Source organism: Taudactylus pleione, unplaced genomic scaffold (genome assembly GCF_031769625.1).
Source record: "Taudactylus pleione unplaced genomic scaffold, aTauple2 ptg000041l, whole genome shotgun sequence".
NCBI classification, from domain to species: Eukaryota; Metazoa; Chordata; class Amphibia; order Anura; family Myobatrachidae; genus Taudactylus; species Taudactylus pleione.
The window spans coordinates 52,239,222-52,262,845 of record NW_028284443.1 but is presented as its reverse complement, the minus strand read 5'-3'; the positions used below and the strand labels follow the sequence as shown (position 1 = coordinate 52,262,845).

General features: G+C 41.5%; 1 pseudogene; it reads right to left on the bottom strand.

The window, feature by feature from the left end:
* Window positions 1–849: 849 nt before the first annotated feature.
* Window positions 850–22,328, bottom strand: LOC148538169 (heterogeneous nuclear ribonucleoprotein A1-like; annotated as a pseudogene).
* Between the last annotated feature and the right edge of the window lie 1,296 nt (window positions 22,329–23,624).

Below are 23,624 nucleotides of genomic sequence, written 5' to 3'. Positions count from 1 at the left end.
CGGCTCTAATAGAGTCGAAAGCTCACTGGGGCTTGCGGTAGATGAGACCCTACCACAAGGGTCTCGTCGCAAGCCCTGATGGTCGCGATGGCCGGCTCTATGTTCAGAGCTGGCTGGGAGGCCGGCTCTGAACATAGAAGCGACCGCCCTCATTCAGAGCGAGTGCTCGCATTTTGCAAGCAACTCTGAATGAGGTCCTTGGTTCCATGGTTAATTGAATCCAGCCCTACGAGACTGATTCAGAGTCAGGAACAAAGGAAAATATCGTAGCAACTACTGTATGCAGCTGGACAAACAATGTTAAAATGCAAGGGGTGTAAATATATTATTACTTTTTGCATGCAGGGAAATACTAGCTGTTTTTGCAAGCTAGGATACACCCACCCTAACTCTGGATCTCGCTAAGCATTTTTTTTTTTTTTGAGGAGGGGAAAAAAACCACTGGAACCATTTTTTAATAGATTAAGGGGTCTATTTACTAAGCAGTGTTAAAAGACAGAGTGAAAAGTTATAAGAAAGTGATAAGGTGCCAGCCAATCAGCTCCCAACTGTCATCTCACAGGCTGTGTTTGAAAAATGACAGTTGGGAGCTGATTGGCTGGAACCTTATCACTTTCTTATCACTTTTCACTCTGTCTCCTAACACTGCTTAGTAAATAGACCCCTAAAACCTTTACACCCCTTTACAAAAATGTAATATGACACACAGATTAATGTGTTTTTTGTCAAATGTATAATGATTGTTTAATATTTCTTTATGTAGCAGCCATGCCCTGTCACTACTGCAATTGGCTGATTCTAAATGAGTAGTAAGCTGTCACTTGCTAGTCTCTCTATTTCTGCTTAGCATCACTGCCTGAAACTGAAAATCTCCTGCCATTTCCAAAAATGAGTGTCACTGCACTCACTATCATAGAGACCTCCAGCTCCCTCATAACTGCCACCTTGACCTTCTTCATAATTGTGTCCACTACCATATCTCCATTTGCCACCAGTTTATGATGTTATGTTGCTATAACCTCCATCATTGCTAAAACCATTATTGTTATATCCTTTTCCACAAAATCGACCACCCCTGTTTTTGCCAAAGTTCCTTCCATGCTCACCATAACTGTAATTTCCACTGGATCCACCATGACCATGGCCACTGAAGCTTCCAGAGATGCCTTGCCCTCTTTGGTTGATAAATGCTGTTGCCATCTCTTGTTTGGAGAATGCTGGTAATTAACTGTGAGATATTTTTTAATTACAGTCTTGTCAACAGAATCAGAGACTTCAAAGGTAATGAAAGCAAAGCCTTTTTTTTGTCATAAGCCCATCAGTCATTATGCCTACCATTTCCATGTTTCCATACTGTTCATTATAGTTTTATAGTTAATGTTCTTCTGTGTCCTCTTTAATTCTACCAACATATACATATTAACAGTGACATGAGCTCCCGATCTTTGAAAAAATATTCTCTGCAAACAGCCCTTTAATGTTCTACCACAGGTCCATTCACCATACAATATGAGGCCTTGCATCTGTAGCAGCATCCACTTTCTCTGTTAAAGTATATAAAACAAAGCCAATGGCACTAGAACATTTTGACCAGGGGTGTAAATCTACACTTGCCTATCCTCCAGTTATTAGCAAATAATTGTATCCTGCTAGTCTGCATCTGGTCTAAGTATCTGTCCTTCTGACTTCCTCTGCAGCTGTCACTACCAGTGGCATGCACAAAGAGTATCATTATTAGACCACCCAGATTCACTCAAACTCCAACACATACAGCTAGCTCAAGGGTTCCCAACCCTAATCACCCAACAACTAGTGCCATGACACATTTTGAGTTTGCATCTCTCATTACCACACAGTCTTTCACATTGCCTGAAGTGGTACTGATGGCTCTCATCCATGGTCTCAAAGCTAAAAATCCCGATTATGAGCTGGCAGAGCTGTTCGGGCTCTTATGTTGACTCAAAATTGTCCATTATAGTGATATTGTAGTACTTTATCCACAATTAGCCAAACAAAGTTAAGACTGCCTTTGTGTGTTTGTGCTGTAACTAGAGTGTAACATCTTTTGCCAAGGTAAAAATTGCTTCATTGTTTTGCGTTGCTTCCAACTCTGAAATGCCTCCTCTCTGTTTAAGCCAGTACTAAGCTATAAAAAAAAATAAAAAAAATATTAGTTTTGGATTTATCAATTGTAATTACATAAAGGTGTTTTCATATTGTAATTATTACTTATGTTTATTTGTTGGAACACTAAAAAAAATTTGAAACCTATACCCTAGATATCATTTGAACTTAATTAAGTTCATTATATGTTACTGTAAGTAATATGTTTCTCATCAGAGGTCAGGATTAGTTCAAACATCATATCAAGTTTAAGTGAAATATGATCTATGCCAGAAAAGTATAATTTGCACAGAGAAGATGACAAAAATATTCTGTGAGACCCTTCGCCAAAAATGTTACCATGCATTTACAGGATGTGTGGGAATAAAATGGATACTGAAAATGTATCAAATGGATTCACACTTTTCTTTACAGGTAATTAATTGCTCTGGAACATGTCAATGTGATGCTGTAACAGCACAAGTAATAAAATACGGATTTCATACATGCTATACTGTGTAGTAGTCAAATAATGAAACTGCATTCTCTTTTGTCAGCTACCATTTCTTGCTTAGATGAAATTACACAATAAATTTCTGATATTTTTATAAATTATTACTTAAATCTCAAATTTTGCCACTCAGGTATTGCCAGTAATTTACATGAAATATTTTTAGAATAAATCTTTTAGAATTTAGGATGATATCTGATCTGTGTATCTAAACTGGATTTTTATTACTGTATGTTAAATGTAAAAATATTACAAAGTAATAGGGAGTGCTTTTTGTAGTGGTACTTAGCAGTAGCTTTTTTTTCTGAATATTTAATTCTTGTAAATGCCGCATTTTCCGAAATAGAAAGAAGCCAGTGAAATCTATTCAGATATAAATAAAATAAGCAACTAAACACTTATTCAGAGGATGGAAGCCCCTTAAATCTTGTATCAACTTTTCACATTAGTTCAGTACCAGCACCTTTTTTATCTGAGTACCGGTCCTGGCATTGCATCAGTGTTGTTTTTTTTAAACACATGATTCCGTGGATCAATGCTGCTGGGTATTACTAATCTAGGCTGCTGTTGATAGAATTGTAATGGCAGATTTTTGTAGTACACATTGACCAATTAATATAAAAAGATTAATGTTTGACTGTCACATTATTTATGAATATACGACTTCCTTTCTTGGAGGCGTCATACTGAACTATATATGAGGATTTTCATCAATACATTTCTGCATGATATTAGCCTTGGAAATTCCCATACAAGTCTCAGTGACATGGCAGGAAATTTAGTTCACTGCATTATTGTCCCTGTCACCAGAACTATCTGCTGGATAAAATAGATAGATCAAAATTGACTGGAAATTACTGAAAATTAATGTTATTAATGTTAGTAATACTATATATACAAAAACAGGTCCAAGTTACATGATTTTAGCTGTTTTTTATCAATTTTAAAGAAATCCAAAACCGGAACAAAATACTTGAGGGTGGTTTTGTCAAAACCAAAAGAATGATTTGGAACCAAAACCAAAACACAGGGATGTGTGCACATCTAGAGCTCTTAGAAAACAGACTAATAAGAGCCCTAATCCACTAGCATTCAATTTGTAACAACTGTGGGACAAATTAGCATTGACATGCAGTGGCATAACAAGGGTGGGGCAAGCAGGGCACATGCCCTGGGTGCCATGGCAGGCTGAGCAGAGGGGTGCGCCACAGGCCAGGGCAATGTACTGTTTGGAGATGTGCTCCATACTGTAGCAGCCAGCACTGGGATCAAGTGTGTGATCCAAGCACCGGAAGTCCTGCAGCATGTTGAGATATGTCCCCAGCAGGACACATCAGTGGGCAGCGCAGGGACAGTGTGTCTGTTCCCAGTGCTGGTCAAGTTGCAGCAGTGGGTGACATTTGGCACTGGCCGCGAGCTGGGTGCAGCTCGTGGACTAATGATCATTGAATAGAAGTGGTGGACCGGCAGCCAATAGAAAGCGCCCATGACCAGCCAATCGTGGCTCTCCACATCATGCCTGGCCCCACTCAAATGCTGCTGGATGGAATAGCAAGTTTGGCGGCAGTGGGTGAAGGAGAATTATGCCACCTAAAAAGCCCCAGCTTCCGCGAGAAGAGGCAAGAAGATTCCGGGCTCAAGAGAAAACAGCACTGGTGCTTTCATTGTAGGCCAGGATGGGCCAGAAGCAGAAGAATGTGGCTGAGGGCCAGAGAGAGCTGCAGTGGTGGGAAAGTAAAAGAGCTAGTGAAGCTCCCCACTTCGGTTTCTCCCACCAGACAGTTAGGCACTCATTAACCCATCCTTAGACCACCAGGTTGTTGGGCACTAGGCCCATGAAAGTAATCAGGCACTGATAGGTGGGCATTAGGCCCATGCTCCTGTTAGTGACCCTGGGCAATAGGCCCAGGTCACATAAATTGGGTGGGGGTGCTGTTTTTTCAATTTGCCCTGGGCACCAACACCCATAGTTATGCCCCTGGTGACATGGTCTTTTCCTTCCCTTTCCTATTTACAGAATTCCTTTTTCTATTCCTTCTCATTCATATTCTTCCCTTGATTTTTTATTCCTTTTTACTTATTTGCATTTATTACTATTTTCCAACATTAAACACCTTGGACTCTATTTATAGATACAGGAGAAATACATTCTTACTAAATATAAAAACTGAGAAATAGTCAGCTCTCCAATGTTTTGCTTTGTTCATAGTAGAAGTCTCAGCCCCATAACTTATAAAAGGCTCAAGGCACCTCCGCAACCTAAGGGCGCACAAATTAAGATGGCGTAATGTTTACTCATGCTGGAGAAAAGCTGGGAACAGAGCGTTCTCTTCCTGCTTTCTCCCAGAGTGCATGGCACCCCTAGCTCCCTCATCACCTATTATGTGCATGCACCAGCAACCTAATAACATTGCTGGTTATTCCTATATTCTTTTTTCCAATATTCTATATACAGTAATAGTGTTTTTCCGTAAATATATGTAACTTTTTTTTATATTTGTGCCCTTTTCCTAGCTTTAGTATGTTTCACAATATAGTATAGTGCTTGTCTTACTAAACTACGGTTTCCCTATTTTTAGGCTTCAGCAGAGCAAATTGTGTAAATCTACTGACAAACAGAAAATCAGTGAATACTGTCAGCAATGAGACATCATTTGTCAAGAAAGTTTTATTTAATACTAATCTCTAGTTATTTAGAGAATCTGGCCTCAGGGACCATGAACCGCTGTAGGATTTAGAAATGACCAACGTATATATATGTGTGTAGTCAAATGCTCCTAATATACATACAGATAAGATAATAGTTGGATGTGTCACAAATCTGGCCTTATTCAGGGTCTTGAACAAAGCTTTAAGAAATGATGGATTTTTTTTCCATTGAAACTAGGATTTACCATGATTTGAACTTGATTCATTACTGCTAAAATCTCATTATTTTCCTGTGAAAAGTTAAGCTAGATGCCTTGCCCTCACATGATTCTGCCACCATTAAATTTGTATCTTTTCTTTAATCTTGATACAGTATGTACACTAAAAGGAAGAATATCAGCTGCAAATTGCAAATCAACTAGTAATACTGAAATTCTTTACAATCCACTATTTGCCTTATGACCTAATATGTGTAATAACCCTACAGTATATGTATTCTACTGGCACAATACACTACTTGAGTTACTGATGGATAGTAGGAAATAATATAAAATTTTGGAAATAAAACAAAATATATTTTGTGTTAGCTAAATAAGTGGAGGAAGAATTATCTGCACTTGGCTAAAAATTCAGTTATTTAGCAACTAATTGGAGAAATGTGATGTAATTGTCTAACTTGCACTAGAACAGTGGTTCTCAATCTATTTTTTACCTATGTACCTCCTGGCAGTCCATTTGCATTATTTGTATCTCCAAAATGTTAAATTGACACCAAAACTATAGTCCACATATGCTTCTTGTACAGGGATACAGGGATGGACTTGTTTGAGTCTCAGTCATGTCTTAAATAATTGTCTGAGTAAGGTACATCAGGATTGTTTTATTAGTTGTCACTATCATATATGTGAACATCTATATTACATTTTAATATATTTTGAGCTTTTAAACCCTATAAATGTACTTTCATGCATAAACTATGCCTGATATCCATCTCATTATAAGTCGTACAAAAAGCTCTGCCACCTCTAAGTACATGTAAAAAGCACGGGCCTGATCTAGAGTGTGTACTACGCTCAGCGCCATAACTGGTTGTAACGGCACCCTGTAATGGCCATGTTCCCGAGCACAAGATGTCATAATGTTATGCCAAGGGGGGCAGGACTGCCAGGGACTAGAAGAGGAGTAGTGCCTGGAGTATCCTCTGGATGCTCCTGGGACTGAATAGGCTGTGGTGTCCATATCTGGATTCTTGTTGCAGGGTGCCATTCTGGGCACCTGTGCAGCCAACAGGGCCCTGTGCTTTGAGTGGCGGCACTACTTGCAGACCCCTAGTTAAGGCTCTGACTACACTAGTTGGTATCTGGTGTAAAATTGCACTGCGGGTACGCAGAAAAGGGGTACTTGCATGTAAGATTTAATACAGCCTAACTCACAATTTTGCAGAAGGATATGCAAAATGGCTGAAATGAGAAGTAACCGATCTTTTCATCTTTTCTTTCATCCAAAGGTAATTATCTAACACCATATCTGCACCAAATATAGGGGGGATATATAAAACCTTTTAAAAAGCACAGATGCAGAAGTTACCCATAGCAACAAATGTGCTTCTAGCTATAATTTTATAAACCGCAATAAATGAAGTTAGAAGCTAATTGGTTGCTATGGGTAACTTCTCTATCTGTCCTCTTTAGTAGGTTTGATACATCTCCCCTCAGAGCTTTAACTGAAATAAGAAAGTACTATTTTAAATAATACATGGCAATTACCTAATACTTTGCATGCACCAGATATAGAATCTGAACTGCAATAAGAAAGTGCAATTATATATGTGTGTATATACAGTCAGGTCCATAAATAATGGGACATTGACAGAATTTTCAGATTTTGGCCTCTATTCACCACCACAATGGCTTTGAAATGAAACAAACAAGCTGTGCTTTAACTGCAGACTTTCAGATTTAATTTGAGGGTAATTACATCCAAATCAGGTGAACGGTGTGGGAATTACAACGGTTTCTATATGTGCCTCCCACTTTTCAAGGGGCCAAAAGTAATGGGACTATCAACTCAAAAGCTATTTCATGGACAGGTGTGGGCTATTCCCTCATTATTTCATTATCAATTAAGCAGGTAAAAGGTCTGGAGTTGATTCTAGGTGTGACATTTGCATTTGGAATCAGTTGCTGTCAACTCTCAATATGAGATCCAAAGAGCTGTCACTATCAGTGAAGCAAGCCATCATTAGGCTGAAAAATCAAAACAAACCCATCAGAGAGATAGCAAAAACATTAGGTGTGGCCAAATCAACTGTTTGAAACATTCTTAAAAAGAAAGAACGCACCGGAGAGCTCAGCAACACCAAAAAGACCCGGAAAACCATGGAAAACAACAGTGGTGGATGACAGAAGAATTATTTCCCTGGTGAAGAAAAACCCCTTCACAACTGTTGGCCAAATCAAGAACACTCTCCAGCAGGTAGATGTATATGTGTCAACAATCAAGAGAAGACTTCACAAGAGTGAATATAGAGGGTTCACCACAAGATGCAAACCATTGAAGACCAGATTAGAGTTTGCCAAACAACATCTAAAAAAGCCATTACAGTTCTGGAACAACATCCTATGGACAGATGAGACAAAGATCAACTTGTACCAGAGTGATGGGAAGAGAAGGAAAGGAACTGCTCATGATCCATGGTGCATGGTGGTGGTAGTGTCACGGCGTGGGCATGTATGGCTGCCAATGGAACTGGTTCCCTTGTATTTATTGATGATGTGACTGCTGACAAAAGCAGCAGAATGAATTCTGAAGTGTTTCGGGCAATATTATATGCTCATATTCAGTCAAATGCTTCAGAACTCATTGGACGGCGCTTCACAGTGCAGATGGACAATGACCCGAAACATACTGCAAAAGCAACCAAAGAGTTTTTTAAGGCTAAAAAGTGGAATGTTATACAATGGCCAAGTCAATCCCCTGACCTGAATTTGATTGAGCATGCATTTCACTCGATGAAGACAAAACTGAAGGGAAAATTCCCCAAGAACAAGTAGGAACTGAAGACATTTGCAGTAGAGGCCTGGCAGAGCATCACCAGTGATGAAACCCAGCGTCTGGTGATGTCTATGCGTTCCAGACTTCAGGCTGTAATTGCCTGCAAAGGATCTGCAACAAAGTATTAAAAAGTGATAGTTAGATTTAGGATTGTTTAGTTTGTCCCATTACTTTTGGCCCCTTAAAAAGTGGGAGGCACATATAGAAACCGTTGTAATTCCTACACTGTTCACCTGATTTGGATGTAATTACCCTCAAATTAAATCTGAAAGTCTGCAGGTAAAGCACATCTTGTTTGTTTCATTTCAAAGCCATTGTGGTGGTGAATAGAGGCCAAAATATAAAAATTCTCTCAATGTCCCAATATTTATGGACCTGACTGTATATATATATATATATATATATATATATATATATTTATTTATATATATATATATATATATATATTTTTTTTTTTTTTTTAAATAATACATGGCAATTACCTAATACTTTGCATGTACCAGATATAGAATCTGAACTGCAATAAGAAAGTGCAATTATATATGTGTATATAATATTTATTTATATATTTTTTTGGGGGGGAGATTTTTTACTAACCAGTGTTGTGGGAGGTTTGCAGGGTCTGATTCATGTAATTGATTATGTGTCTGTTATAATACTTATTCAGTGTGTAATGGCTGCACAGCTGGTGTGGCTGCTTAGCTAGTATTGTCTGCTTTATATGCAGTTTGCTATATGTGTATACAGATTTTATATAGCATCACTCAGAGTTAATGCTGCACTACATGCTACTGCTTCATTATAACTAGCCCTATCACTCCTTCCCTTTCCCTGTTGAAGTCCCTCATATTAAACCCAACACTCATGTCACCATTCTAACTTCATCTATGAGACATCTTCACCTCTAACTCCCTCAACCTTTTTGCTATCACGTAAACCTGGTTATCTCCTGCTTACACTCCGCTGTAGCTGCCCTATCCTATGGAGTCTCTCCTCCCATACATTCAGACCTAATAGTTGTCAACCTCACCACTCCTCCCTACATCTCCAGTCTAATTTCCTTACTTTGAGAGTAAATGGTTGTGTACAACTGTTACAGAGGAATCTGGTATTTATTAATGTAAATAGAGCTGGTTTTCAGATTCCTTTTTTCTTTTTCATACACCCATTCAAAATCAGTGCGGACCTGTATGTAATAATAAGCGGTATCTTGAACTTACTGCTCATTGCCTTAGTTTGATTTTGCCATCCTGGAGATGCTGTTATCTAGCGCTGATGAGCGCTATGGCCATGGCTGCAAGCTGCAGCATCCAGGTCCTTGCCCACAATTGACTGCTGCAGCTACTTTTCCACCCCTTCCCTCCCACTCTCCGCCTCCTAGTCTCTGCCCCCTCCCTACAGTGGTGTATTTTATGTGTGCCCCTTCCTACCACCAGCAGCAGCCAGAGCCCTCCCTTCCCCCTCAGTGCACAGCAGATGGAGCCCCCTTCCATCAGCTGCAGACCTCCCTCTTTCTTCTCTGTCATAGCAGTGGCAGCAGACAGCCCCCTCCCCTTCCACCCTCCTGTATCAGCTGGCAGACCTCTCCCCTTCTTTATCATAACAGCAGCAGCCGGTGCCTCCCCCACCCCCTTCCACCCTCCTGCATAAGCTGGAAGACCTCCCTCCTTCATCATCATAGCAGCAGCAGCCGGCATCCCCCAAGGTCACAGCAGAAGGCAGCTGGTGCCTCGCTGCTCCCTCTTCCTTCCTCCCTCAGTAGCAGCAGCAACCTCAACCCCAGGTCACAGGAGGCTGCCGATGGCACCCCTTACTCCCTCCCTCTGCAGCAGTAGAAGCCGGTGGCTCCTCCTCTTCCCCAGTGCACAGCAAACTACACTTACCTCCCGCAACAGCAGAAGCCGGCATTTCTTTCAATGCACAGCACATGGCGGCATCCGCTTCCTCCCACAGCAGCAGCCGGTGGCTTCCCCCAGGTCATAGTGGGAGGCAGCCGGTGCCCGGTGGCCACTCCTAGCTCCATCACTCCCACAATAGCAGCATCCAGTGTCCCCCCCCACATGGAGCCAGTTTCTTTCGTCAGCGCTGCTGATATAAGAAAACTAAGAAAAAACAGCATTGCCATGCTCATTACCACTTGCCGCCAACAAGAACATAAATTCAAGGTAAACGAATGGAAAAAACGTGGCGAGCGGTAAACACTTGCCTTATTTGGTGGTGGGCTCTTCAATTGTGTTCATCAACTCTTTGCAGTGCCCATTTGGATGTCCCAATGCTGTGGGACAGACAGTAGAGGAGATCATGGATCAGTTGCTGTAAAAGTGGGGGTCTGGAAGACCCCCCCATATTGAAGTTCACCTTAGAAGAAGAAACCAAACCACCTCCCGATTTGTCTCAGGGTACAGTAAAAAGACTACTCATTCATTTGTCAGCCCATCATGAAGAAAAGAAAGTACTGTCAGACTCATATAGATAATTTAAAAAATTATATTTTCTTAATTCAATGCAATATGGTCACAGGGGTGGATTGGCTGTAGACCTCAGCAGGATTTTTCCCAGTGGGCCGGTCCATTTTAGGGCCGATGAAATGAATTATCAATTTTTTTCCGTTTTTTTTTTAATACGTGACCTGGCCAGAACTAATTGGGAGCCAGCCGAAACTGACATTGATTTGTTGATAGTGGCTGGGATCAACCCAGCCCACCTCTTCGTGATCCTGTGCCCACAACTATTGCTGGTAGATGCCGCGCTGTGTCTGTCACAGTCGGACCATCCCCTGCCTGTCTGTCAGTCCCTTCAGGAGCACCCACAGCCTGTCCATTCATCCCATGGTCAGCGCAGCATCCAGGAGTATTCAGGATCCACTTGTCTGAAGCTCCCCTTGCCCTGCCACCAGCGTAGCCTGCAGCATGGATCCGGTGCTCCCCTTGCAGCTGCAGCCGCTGCATCTTCATCCCCTCCAGCTTCACAGATTCAGCAGTACACAGGACAGACAGCGGCCCTTACCCTCAGCACCAGGTCCACAAGGTAATGTGCATGGCCAGCCAGGGCAGGAGAGGGGTTTAGAGTAGAGGTCATGGCTGTTAGAGCTCAGAGCATCACACTGGCTCTACCAGCATTGGCCAGGAAACTCACACTGACCAAGGGCCACTCTCACACTGAAAAGGCACTCACACTAACCAGGGGCCACTCACATACTGTCACACTGACCAGAGGCCTCTTCCATACTGTCACACTGACCATGGTCCACTTACACCCTGTCACACTGATCAGGAGGAGGTGGCACTTGATGGCACAGAGAAGAGATGGCATTGGATGCACATAGGGGGTTGACACTGGGGGCACAGAGGAGATGGTGTTGGGGCAAAAAGGAGATGGCCCTGGGGGCAAAGAGGAGCTGGTCAGTGGAATGTATTAGGTGGGCAGTATTGGAGAGTGACACGGGGATGGTGCTGGCGAGATACAGGGGGATGGTGTTGGCGAGAACCTCTGTTGCATGTTGATGACATTGGCTTTATTCCTATGCTAACAGATGGCTTCCGGATCATGTGATCTGCATGAATAGTAAATACCAGCTCAAGTCGCTGCCTGTACAGGGAGAAGCAATTCCTTCAGAAGTTCCTTGTTGCAGAGAAATCATATAAGTAAGAAAATACTTATTCACATGCTTGCTGGAGAGAGGGGCTGGGGGCATATCCATTAGCTATCGAAGCGGTGGGCATGCCCCCAGCATGATGAAAACAAGGGGAGTGGCTTGTGGGCATAGCAGTTCACATGCAGCCACACCCACTTTTCCAGGCGCGCGGACATGGGGCCACTTTCAGGATTTTTTCCAGGGCCACTTTATATTCTCAATCTGCCCCTCAATGACCAAATTGATAAGCCTCTGGAAAGTGTCTTTTTCTGAGTTTTCCCCATTGGCTAATGCTTTCAGAAAATTCTTAGCTGAGACAGCCTCATCAAAATTATTGTCACAGCAAAGATCTTTGATAAATGGGTCTGAAAAATCATTCCTTTTTGCCGTGACATGTACCAATAAGGAAAGATAATTAATGGGCCCAATAACATTGTTTAATAACTAGGCTCCACAGGGAGCTCCTTTAGTAAATGTACTTACTACTGTGTAATCACTGAGTAAGGTGTGTGTTGCTGGTTGGCAATAATGAGACTGGAATATCAAAGTGAATATAGTTGGGGAATAACAAGCTGGTTTTTCATATACAGTACACCAATAATAAAACAGCAAAAAGATGTAAAATGTTATCAAAATATGGAAAGGAGACTTGGCAGTATAGATTAATAGGCTTATAAATAGTGCCAGAAATCGCTGCAGGCAAGTTATAAAGTGACATATACTGTAGGTATCTTAAAATATAAGTAAATATAATTATTTATACTTTAATCCAATGCCTCAAATTTATAGCAATTCAACGAAAAACCAAAAATGAATGACACTTATACTTGTGTCTATATATATAAATTATAAGCAGGGCACAACATATGCTATTTAAATGGGTAACCGATATAAAAGTTAGAAATTGATAACACAAAAAAAACAAACAGCATAGCTCTCAACATTTTTGTATGTAAAACATACAACATACAAACATACAAAAAATGTACAGAAATAGGAGCCTCCTAAAATATGGCTCATAACACTGAGAGTAAGAGGAGGCAGTCACAACGTCAACATTCACCATAATGCTGTCAGTTATTTCAACATTATTGGAATGTCAACATGTTCACAATGTCGATATGTGAAATTAGGCTGCAGGAGGATGTTTTTGGGTATACGCACTATACGATAAAAGTGAACGATTTGAACAATAACGATATCTTTCAATGATATATTGTTCATATCGTCCAGGGTGTATGCCCCAAATGGCCAACAATGCACGTTCCCGCTGGTGGTTAACGATGTTTGCTGTCGTGCAAACATGCAGGCCAATCTGACAATATGGTCAGAAAGTGCCTGTTCAGGGATGTGGCAGGATGAACGTCTGATCGTTAACGATATTCTTCAGTGTATTCACCAATATCTTTCAGCACATCGTCTAGTGTGTATGCCCCTTTAGGGTTAGGCTGTTTGAGGTGGGTTAAGCTGCAAGAGAAGGGTTAGGGATAGGGATTCGAGTATTCTCCACCGGACCCACTGTATCAGATGACTACACTAGAATTCCCCATAAGCTGGATCAGAGGACACCACTGCACCACTGAGATGGAATGTAGGTAAGTCAGCACCACACCAGCAGGACCCACTTTTTTCCAACATTCCATACATGTCGACATGGCATCAGTGTCAACATGATGAATGTCGACATGTTGAATGTTACCATGCTAAACATGTTGCATGTTGTCATTACGAATGTTGACATGATGAATATTGACAAAACAAACTAAACCCAAGAGTAAGGCTAGCTTTATTTTAAACCAATCATTATTATTAGGATTTATTTATATAGCATCTCCATATTAGGCAGCTCTGTACAGAGTATATTTGTCATTCACATCCTTTGGAGCTAGCAACCCTCCAAAAAATATTTTTTAAAGCCAATTAACCTAACAGTACTGTATGTTTTTGGATCATGGGAGGATACTGGAGCCCCTGGAGGAAGCACATACAAACATGGAAAGACTATACAAACTCAACATAGGAATAGGGCCCTTGTTGTGGATTGAACTCATAATCCATGCAACGTGAAGCAGCAGTGATAACCACTGTGACAGTGAAGCATGATTACAACAATCAGAAGACTGATCAAGTTTTCTATATGATACTGCACATATGCACATATGCACATATGTTTCTTATATGCTTCATTTTACTGTTGTTTATAATAAAAATTGGTGATCGCCCAATTCAATAAACATACGCTTAGGATACTACTTCTAGATTAAGGAGGTAATTTATAGGAGAAATCATTTGGATCTAAATATGTACATATATAAATGTGTTTATATTGGGTTTCACATATCTTAGGATACTTGCAATTCAAAATGAATACGTCAGTGCCCCCAACTTTGTAACTTATGGAGAGAAATTGGTGGAAGCATACCTGAATTGCCCTATAGTACTTCTATCTGATGTACACAAGGGGCCAAATGTAATAGGGTGAGAGTTTAGAAAATGTAGCATGTTTAGCAGTAAACTCCCACACCTTTTAAACTCGGCCAATGTAATAGAGTCCTAGAACATGCAAACTCGCATGTTTTTAGACTAAAACACTCTCATCCAGATGTTTTCCCATTTTGAATATAAAACTCGACCAGTGTGAGACTTTACTGCTAAACTCTCACATTTTCTAAACTCTAACCCTATTATATTTGGCCAAAAGTCTTCATTGAAACATGTCAATGTTGTGTATTGGTCCCCACACACCAGCGACAGATTGCCGCGATTCTGCATTCCTGCGATGCTGGGTTGGAGGATTGGTGTCATCCAAATTATGATTGTGATTTGCAAATTGGTGAAATTTAACATGTATAATTTCACTGATCCTTCGACGGATCGCGGAACATTGATGGCCGCCAGTAGGCATTACCATCCGGTGGATTGGCATTTTTGATCTCATTGCAGGATCTAGCAATCTGTTGGCCAGTGTATGGGGGCCTTTAGTTCACTGCTGCTGATGAAATTGCTTAGTCAGTTATCCCCCAAAGTTGTGGAAATAAATCAACATTGCATAACTGCTAGATCTATGCCTAACCCTCAAATAGCTCAATTTACATTAATGTGCATGTTTTTTTTAAACAAATTGCATGGATTTGCACCATTAGTGGATGGAGTTGGGTAGGGTGAACATGTTCCAGGCTAATTGCGGACTACTTTTAGTATTGCAACAAAATATTTATTTACAGTGCCAGATTATACATTTAGACAAAGGGGTGGGCTATGCACATCTTTTAAGGGTGTACATTGCTTTTTAGTAGAAATACAATTTCACTCTGCAAAAAAAAAACACCTTTTGAAAATTGATCAAAGCAAGTTGCCGTTACCAGTTTGGAGCTTATCAGAGCAAATACTTTTCACCTATAAAAGTTAAAATTCGTGCAGATCTGCCCAATGGAAAAATTTGTGCATGAATACGATCAAAATAAAATTCTGCAGAATTATATAACACTAGTCTCTGCCACTTGAAACTCATTTAACTATCTCAGCCTGCTACGCAAAATTGTTTTTACATTTTAAAGAAATAAAACTGTAATAAAAAGACTTACCAACATCTAAAATTATAATTAGTAAGTGGAAAAAATAACAAAATGCATGGTATTAATTACTAACTCACTAATCCAAAGTGGTCATAGCTACAAAATACTGATGTTACAGTAGTTGAGGAGTTGAGGACAACTTTAATTGATTGATCTAGTCCTGCCAAGCAAATAAGCCAGACCAGTGGCAAAGGCCAAAATGAGCTGCCTCACATGTCACAAATACTGTAGTTGAATAAACTGGCGACACTTACATTGTGCAGTAAAAAGCAGCATCACTGTCCAGTGGCAAATGCAGGATTTCTAGAGGGGGGTTTCCAAATGGTTGATTTTAGAGCGAGTGTGGCCAGTCCATGAAGAGGGTCTAATTAGCACTTAGCCAGCTTTAATATGCGTCATACAATGTGTATTGTGTGTCATAATTCTAGCATACACAGGATCACAGTAAGTCATTTGATGCGGCAGTAAGCCATCCTGCCCGAGCTGAATGTTTTTATTTGAGATATGAGCACCATTCTAGAGCATTGGAAGAGGTCCGGTAGCCTGGAGGAGCAGCAGAAGAACCTAGCACTGCCCTGGACATATATGAAGATATTGGGCTCTATAGCAGTGCATCTCTAATGCTGCCCATCCACTAGGCGATTATACCTAGTGATGGAGTGATAACGACGGTCGTTATCGCTCCATCGCTTGGTAATCGCTCACAAATTGGGCAGTAAAAGGTTAAAAACGACCAGCGATGCGTGCACCTGCTGGTCGTTTTTAACATCAATCATCGCCCGAACATGACTGTCAACCTGACGACTGCCGTCAGGTTGCCATGTTCAGGGATGATTGATCTGCATTAGGGGTGTGCACCGGCCACTTTTCGTGTTTTGTGTTTTGGTTTTGGATCTGGATCTTTCTTCGTGTTTTGGATCTGGATTGGTTTTGCCAAAACCACCCTTCCATGTTTTGGGTTCTGGGTTTTGTGTTTTGGATCTGGATTTTTTCTTAAAAAATAAAAAAAAACTCTAAAATCACTTAAAATGGGCCTTTTTTTGTTCCTATGCTATTAATAACCCCAATAACATTAATTTCCACTCATTTCCACTCTATTCTGAACACCTCACACCTCTCAATATTGTTTTTAGGCCAAAAGGTTGCACCGAGGTAGCTGGATGACTATGCAAAACGACACAAGTGGGCGGCACAAACACGTGGCCCATCTAGGAGTGGCACTGCAGTGGCAGACAGGAAGCCAATCAGCATTATGGTGCCCATTTGCATGTAGCACGAACCCGGGAGATCCGTGCTACATGCATCTGTGTGATTGGCACAGAGCAATGACAGGTCCGTGAGACCAGTCTGTGCTGCTGTGGTAAAAAAAAAAAAAAAAACCTGTGTAAAAAAGAAAAAAATGGCGTGCACCCCCCCAAAAAAGAGCAACCAGCCCCGGGCATTAGTAACCCAGTGCTGGGTGTGCTTAAATACAGGGGACAAACGACGTAGGGGTCCCCTGTACTTAAGCACAACCAGCACCGGGCTAGTCAGAACCAGCGCTGGTTGCCAAAATATGGGGGACAAACGACATAGGGGTCCCCCGTATTCTGCGCAACCAGCTCTGGGCTCTGATCCGGTCCTGGTTCTGGAAATACAGGGGAAAAAAATTAGTAGGGTTCCCCTGTATGTTCCAGAACCAGCACTGGACTTTTTCTAGCGGGGGGCTGATGCCACAGCCAGGGGAGCCCTTTCACCGGGCCCCCCAGCCGCAGCATCAGCCCTGACCGCTAGTCAGCCCAGGCCGGGGATCCCTGGAGAGCTGGGGACCCCCCCAATAAAGGGGTCACCCTCTCCAGGGCACCCCAGGCCCAGGCTGATAACCCGGGGCTATCCCCGCCACCCCTGGTGGCGGTGGGTGGCGGGTTGATTGTGTGGTGTGGTGTAAATAAAGAATATCAAACATTGTCTTTACAAGTAGAACTGCAAGTCCCAGCTAGCCTGCCCCACATGCTGGTACTTGGAGAACCACAAGTACCAGCATGCAGGGCATTAAGGGCCCACTAGTACCTGTAGTTCACCTGTAAAAAATTTTCTTAAAAAAACACAGGACACACACCGTGACAGTATAAGTTTATTAAACATACATACACACACACACACATGTACACATACTCACCTATGTAACCTGTAGCATCGGTCCACTTGTCCGGTAAAGTATCCATAGGGGACCTGTGAAAAAAAACATACTCACCATCTCCTATGCGAGGTTCTGTCCTCTTCGTTCCAAAGTAGGCATCCCCGGACTTGGCAAAAAAAAAAAACGAAAACGCGATCCACGAACTTAGTACCGTTCTATAGAACGGTACTTCCCGAATGAGAGCTTAGCGGCGGGGTATCACCATGGAAACCCTGCTGCTAAGCGTTCATTGGCTGAGAGAGGTCATCTCCCGTCTCTCAGCCAATGAACGGCTCCCTCCATTGTAGTCAATGGTGGGAGCCGCAGGGTAAACTTTAATAACCTTGCTGCTCCCACCATTGACTACAATGGAGGGAGCCGTTCATTGGCTGAGAGATGGGAGATGACCTCTGTCAGCCAATGAACACTTAGCAGCGGGGTTTCCATGGTGATACCCCGCCGCTAAGCTCTCATTCGGGAAGTACCGTTCTATAGAACGGTACTAAGTTCGTGGATCGCGTTTTCGTTTTTTTTTTTTGCCAAGTCCGGGGATGCCTACTTTGGAATGAAGAGGACAGAACCTCGCATAGGAGATGGTGAGTATGTTTTTTTTCACAGGTCCCCTATGGATACTTTACCGGACAAGTGGACCGATGCTACAGGTTACATAGGTGAGTATGTGTACATGTGTGTGTGTATGTATGTTTAATAAACTTATACTGTCACGGTGTGTGTGTCCTGTGTTTTTTTTTCTTATTTTTTTACAGGTGAACTACAGGTACTAGTGGGCCCTTAATGCCCTGCATGCTGGTACTTGTGGTTCTCCAAGTACCAGCATGCGGGGCAGGCTAGCTGGGACTTGCAGTTCTACTTGTAAAGACAATGTTTGATATTCTTTATTTACACCACACCACACAATCAACCCGCCACCCACCGCCACCAGGGATGGCGGGGATAGCCCCGGGCTATCAGCCTGGGCCTGGGGTGCCCTGGAGAGGGTGACCCCTTTATTTGGGGGGTCCCCAGCTCTCCAGGGATCCCCGGCCTGGGCTGACTAGCGGTCAGGGCTGATGCTGCGGCTGGGGGGCCCGGTGAAAGGGCTCCCCTGGCTGTGGCATAAGCCCCCCGCTAGAAAAAGTCCAGTGCTGGTTCTGGAACATACAGGGGAACCCTACTAATTTTTTTCCCCTGTATTTCCAGAACCAGGACCGGATCAGAGCCCAGAGCTGGTTGCGCAGAATACGGGGGACCCCTACGTCGTTTGTCCCCCGTATTTTGGCAACCAGCGCTGGTTCTGACTAGCCCGGTGCTGGTTGTGCTTAAGTACAGGGGACCCCTATGTCATTTGTCCCCTGTATTTAAGCACACCCAGCACTGGGTCACTAATGCCCGGGGCTGGTTGCTCTTTTTTTGGGGGGGGCATGCCATTTTTTTACACAGGTTTTTTTTTTTTTTTTTACCACAGCAGCACAGACGGGTCTCATGGACCCATCAGTGCTCTGTGTCAATGACACAGATGCAAGTAGCACGGATCTCCTGGTCCGTGCGTGCATCTGTGTCATTGAAATACACAGCAGCACAGACGGGTCTCACTGACCCATCTGTGCTCTGTGTCACTGTCAGTCACACAGATGCATGTAGCACGGATCTCACGAGTCCGTGATACATGCAAATGAGCACCATAATGCTGATTGGCTGAGAGCCGTGACAGACGGCTCTGTCAGCCAATCAGAACTTTGCCCATTAAAGGCAAAGGCATTTTTTTAAAATGGCCGCTCAAGGCAAAACCTCGAGATCCGACAGCAGATCTCGAGGTTTTGCCTCGGGAGAGGGATCCGGGGCAGACAGGGAGATCCGAGCTTGGGCTCGGATCGCCCCGGATACCGAAGTTCGGGTGGGTTCGGTTCTCAGGGAACCGAACCCGCTCATCCCTAATCTGCATACACTGAACGTCTGAACGTTCAGTGTATGCAGTTAACACCGCGGGAGATGATGGCATCGTAATCGTGCCATCGTCCCCCCGCATTGTTAAATGGATGGGCAGCATAGCAGTGCATGTTTTTGCAGATCTTCTAGTTGGTGCACAGGTTATTTATTACTGGCTGATAAATGTTAAAAGATCCACAGGTGGCGCTAATTATTTCATTTGTGATACTGAGAAGTACATGTTGCCCTAGTAAAATTCTATTCAATTACTATTTCTACTGTGGTCATGGTATGTGCTGGGGAGGGGGGTTTCCAGGCAGGTGGAAACCCCCCCCTGCGTTTGCCTATGTTGTCAGGCATGGACACCAGGAGATAATGGTAGGAATGTGTTTACCAAACCCAGCAAACCAAGGCTTGATATTATCTCAGATACTGAAGTCCATCAAAGATATGGTATTCAGTTGACTTGACGATATTTAAAAGGTCGACAGTCAAAATTTTGACACATGAATGTCAACAGGTACAGAACGTTAACAGTCAGAATGTCGACAGTCATTAGTTTGACATTCAAAATGCAGACATGCATTTGGGTCGACATAATTACAATGTTGTCACGTTCAGAATGTTGACATTTAACATGTTGACACTAAAATGTCAACATATGACTCTGCACCCCACCTGAGCTAGCATAACATGCTGGTGACAAAATGTGGCCACATCCGGTGACCCAGGAACAGTGACAGTGTTATGTTATGTATTTATACTGAAATATCCAAGATAAAAGACAATTGTATAATAAGCATGTCTCAATGACTGTTGTTTTTTTTGTTATCGTGATACAAAATATTATATACTGTATGTGGGTGGAAAGTTACTAATACTTTGAGCAGCTGTTTGGTTTGTCTCTGGTTAGAATCTGACATCACTTTGATTGCTCAAAAAGGTTATCTGACATTTATGTAATGATTTTCTCTTAGTGTAATTAATGTTTAATTCACTGTTAGAAGAACAGAGAGCTCTGTGATGACTGTAACTAGAGCTCATAGAATATATCAAGTTACCTGCTTCCTCACTGACATAAGTATATCATACAAACTGTCTTTATAATTTACTTCTGATTAATTAATTGATACTTAATATAGCATAGAAGCATGAAAAATATAATAAGTGCTTTAAAATGTGGTCTAATGTTTTACTAATGTGTAAAAAAAAACTATTGTGAATATATTCAAATATTCAAATGACCTGAAAAGTGCAAGTATTTAGAAGTGAAGATGTTGCCCATAGCAACCAATCAGATTTTTTATTTATTTAGCATCTTCTAGAAGATAATAGCTAGATTCTGATTGGTTGCTATGTACAAAATCTCCACTTCTAAAGACCTGCAGTTTAGTAAATATACCACAGAGTCTATAATTTTAAGTGTTAAAGAATTATCTTAGTTTGAAAGTATCTGCCAATTTATAAGTTTCACTCTACTCAAACTGTCTATTTGATCCTCACCCACTGACTTCTGTATTCTATCATTTATACACCAACATACTGTACTGTACAAGTTATTACATTTTACATTGTTACATCAGAAATGCACTTGCACTATAATGATAAACATTTACTACTGTACACAATGTGAGATTGTTTGTGGATAGTACAAAAAATTATTTTGAATTTGATTGACAGATTTTTAAATATTTTTCTACAACATTTTCCAATAATCTAACCAGTAGAGAAACCAGCCTTTCCACCTTTATGTATTATTGTATGTAGTGTTTTTGTAAATGAATTTATGTGTTAGGATGACATACAAAATCCTATTCTACCTCTGAATTAAGGCTTTATAGTTCTTTTTTTTATTAATCATTAATTAATATTATTATCTAAGAGGAACAGAAACTATCTGGTACCTTATATTTTCTGATTTTCATTGTCTCTGTAGTCGATGATATGCTGATTCTTTTTATGTATAAAAAGCAAAACAACACAACATACATGTGTAACTGGTTATATTAAATATGTTTGAAATTTCAATTGCAGTTTAGTTAATTAAATGTGATTATTTATTTTAATATTAAATGTCTTATTATACACTAATGCCAAATTAGTTGCTCATTTAATTTTTTTAAATACCTAACAAGTAGACAAAACAAAAATAAATAAAACAGCTATATTCTTAAAATTTGGCTTGAAGAAGCTCTGTGAAAATAATTATTGAAGCTTAAAAAAGAATGCCATCCACAAATGTAAACATAGTATTATGTTAGTGAGTGAGTTAAGAAAAATCAGAAATTTTGGGGAAATCCTTACAATATAGAGTTTACGAAACAAAGAATGTCCTTCAACGCAATTTAAAACAGATAGCTAAAGGGAAAATACATCTTATCAATAAGTAAAGCCTATTTATTTTCATGCACCATTTTGAACTAAAACTGTAATGTCTTTAATTACTGACTTTTATTGACTAAGGGCCTGATTCAGAGATGGATGCCGTAGCACAATATGCAAAAGCCGCAGGAGGCGACTTCAGTAATAAGATACTTACTGACGGCTTCTCTGATCCGATGCTGCATCCGGAGATGTGGCCATCTTATCAACTACGTGATCATTGGACATGGCCATGTATTTCACACTGCTGGGGCTAGTGAAGCTGCATCCAAGTATGCAGCCACTGGCCTTGGCATCTGTTTTCTGGGTCCCTGGCCTTCGCCGCCCATTCCCCATTCCCAAATGGCCACAGCATGTCAATCAAGCTGGAGCTTGGGGACACTGGAGTGTGGCATCTGTGAATGCACAAATCTCACACCATCGGAGATACACTACCGTTCAAAGTTTGGGGTCACCCAGACAATTTCGTGTTTTAACTGAAAACTGACTTTTATTTATCAAATGAGTTGCAAAATGAATGGAACATATAGTCAAGACATTGGCAAGGTTAGAAATAATGATTTTTATTTGAAATAATAATTGTCTCCTTCAAACTTTGCTTTTGTCAAAGAATGCTCCTTTTGCAGCAATTACAGCATTGAAGACCTTTGGCATTCTAGCTGTTAATTTGTTGAGGTAATCTGAAGAAATGTCACCCCACACTTCCTGAAGCACCTCCCACAAGTTGGATTGGCTTGATGGGCACTTCTTGCTTACCATACGGTCAAGCTGCTCCCACAACAGCTCAATGGGTTTGAGATCTGGTGACTGCGCTGGCCACTCCATTACAGACTGAATACCAGCTGCCTGCTTCTTCCCTAAATAGTTCTTGCATAATTTGGATGTGTGCTTTGGGTCATTGTCCTGTTGGAGGAGGAAATTGGCTCCAATCAAGCGCTGTCCACAGGGTATGGCATGGCATTGCAAAATGGAGTGATAGCCTTCCTTATTCAAAATCCCTTTTAACTTGTACAAATCTCCAACTTTACCAGCACCAAAGCAGCCCCAGACCATCACTTTGCCGAACGCCATCTGTCAAGCATGGTGAAGGTACTCTTCCAGCATCTTTTCACTTGTTCTGCATCTCACAAATGTTCTTCTGTGTGATCCAAACACCTCAAACTTTGATTCATCTGTCCATAACATTTTTTTCCAATCTTCCTCTGTCCAATGTCTGTGTTCTTTTGCCCATGTTAATATTTTCCTTTTATTGGCTAGTCTCAGATTTGTCTTCTTGCACAATTGTGCAATGGGGCCTCCCACTTCTCTTTCTACTCTGGTTAGAGCCTGTTTGCGCTGTTCTCTGAAGGGAGTAGTACACACCGCTGTAGGAAATGTTTAGTTTCTTGGCAATTCCTTGCATGGAATGGCCTTCATTTCTTAGAACAAGACTAGACTGTTGAGTTTCACATGAAAGTTCTCTTTTTCTGGCCATTTGGAAAATATATTCGAACCCACAAATGTGATGCTCCAGATACTCAACTGGCTCAAAGGAAGGCCAGTTTTATAGCTTCTCTAACGAACAAACCTGTTTTCAGCTGTACTAACATAATTGCTCAAGGGTTTTCAAGGGTTTTCTAATCATCCATTAGT